The following is a 2,385-nucleotide window of genomic DNA, read 5'->3' as shown; positions in this document are numbered from 1 at the left end:
TTTCAGCTTCCTGCTGGCGTTCTAGTTCCATCAACATTTCGGGAATGAATGCTGTAACAGTAAGAAAAAAGAACTTTTATAACCACCTGGTACGAAAATGTATCACAATCTCGAAAAATTTTGATCACTTTGCTACGAAATTTTATGACTGTCGCAATTTGAACTCATAATTTTTTTAATAAACACTTACTTGGCAATCGACCCAAGTTTGGCCATTCCCATCCATCACTACCACTGGCATCACTGCTGGCTGACTATTTCATGTTGCAGGAATCACAATGATACAACTATGCACTGTCAAAGAATGATGATGAACGTGATGGGGGTTGAGCTTTATATAGCTTCAGTCTCCATCCTCTATTTTGTAGTGGACCAATAGGAACTAAGAGTGCCATACCAGCAAGTTATAAGTTGCCTTTTTTCCTCCAAGCAGGCTTTGTTCAGCTGTTTGAGGAAAATATCACATCTGTAGGGGGAGGAAATAAATATGTGAGACAAATATCCCTTGTTTGCTGGCATGTGGCCGGAATATTGGATGCAGCTGCTAGCTTTAGAAAAACACTCTTTGTTCATTCTGAAGGAAACAGATAGCTTGATATTCCTGATGTCAGCTGCACCATTCGAAATACATGTTGTTCTTAGTCAGGGTAATACTGTGGTGTGAGAACACTAACCTAGCTTTCTTTTTTTCCTTCAAGCAGTCTTCATGCAGCTGTTTGAGGAAAATATCACATCTGTGAGGGGAGGAAAGGAAGATCTGAGACAAACATGCTTTGCTTGCTGGAAAGTGGATGGAAAATTGTACATATCTGCTATCTTTAGAAAAACACTCTTTGTTCAGTCCGAGGCTGATCGATAGTCTGGCACGCCCAATGCCAGCTGCATCCCTCGAAATATATGTTGCTGTTTTCCTTAGGAAAGAGCTGTGGGGGAAGACGCTACCCTTCTAAAACAGCTCTATTGTTGGTGGTAATGACCAACAAAGTGCGCCTTGAGAGCGGCATTGTACATTATATAATCTTTTGCCCATTTCCGGCCGCTGGCTGCTGCCCCCTGTGGCGTGGAAGTCGAAGGCCGGGTCCCTGAGGCGAATGGCAGTAATGCGCGAGCCCAGCAGTGTCTTAACGACTTTGCGATCATAATATACGAAGTAATGAAGTGATCAGAAGTTAAACAAGAGTATCCATGTTCTACTAAATGCAAATTATGTCCTCATAGAATAATTCTCTGATGTCCCATCCTCTGAATTGTTTTTTTCCAATTTCTACCACCTATTCCCGTTTTATAAACAATTTCCATCAACAATTTCCGTTAATATTATGTCATCCTAGAAGAAGGGATCGGTTGGTAGGACATTTTCTGAGGCATCAAGGGATCACAAATTTAGTATTGGAGGGCAGCGTGGAGGGTAAAAATCGTAGAGGGAGACCAAGAGATGAATACACTAAGCAGATTCAAAAGGATGTAGGTTGCAGTAGGTACTGGGAGATGAAGAAGCTTGCACAGGATAGAGTAGCATGGAGAGCTGCATCAAACCAGCCTTAGGACTGAAGACCACAACAACAACAACAACAACAATTATGTCATCTGAACTGAAAACTGATTTGTACATCGAAAATTTGGAATTGATGCGAAAATTCGAAATTTCTACCGAAATTCGAAATTCCCACCAATATGGTAGGTTGGGGGAGGGGGAGGATGAGGAGGGGGACGGGGCTGGGGCCCACATGCAGGCTGAGAAAAACACGTGACATCATCTGGGGGGGGGGGGGGGACGTGGTCGATGACGAGAGTGGTCGGTGATGGGGGTGATTAATTGAGTAATTTAATTAATTTACATATCAATTTGATAAAAAAATTGCACCAATGCCACCATCTCCCTACTACTTTCCACATTCATTTGATTTCCGCATAGTCTTGGATAGTGTGTTCCACATGAACACTAGGTGAAATCTTGGAACAGAGAATTTTTGACGAATTTAAGCAGATCGATATTTGTATGTGGTCTTTTCGGTAGCGTACCTAATAGAGTTTTTTTGTTTTTTTTTTAAACTGAACGTCCTGTGCGGTTTTAAATATAGGCTTTTCTCATAGCCACAGATTCCATGAATTTATTATGCCATTTGATCTTGTTAAGCTGCTGTTGTGTGTTTACTGCATTTTTCACTGTTTTAGTGATAGCTGTCAGACCACTGGCTAGGGAATCTAAGACTGAAAGCGCCACCAAAGCTTAACTTGAAGTCCAAACTGTATACTCAAATTCCAGGAGGGTAAGAGTCTTCCTTACACACCTCCCTACGGCTGCCGTGATTTATACCCCTCCCTAGCGGTAACTGCAGGCCATAGCATCAACTGCAGCATGCCAGGTGACAAGTCTCTGGGGCA

Source organism: Schistocerca nitens, chromosome 1 (assembly GCF_023898315.1).
Source record: "Schistocerca nitens isolate TAMUIC-IGC-003100 chromosome 1, iqSchNite1.1, whole genome shotgun sequence".
Classification (NCBI taxonomy): domain Eukaryota; kingdom Metazoa; phylum Arthropoda; class Insecta; order Orthoptera; family Acrididae; genus Schistocerca; species Schistocerca nitens.
The sequence above is the reverse complement of the archived record's forward strand: the minus strand, read 5'-3'. Positions refer to the sequence as shown.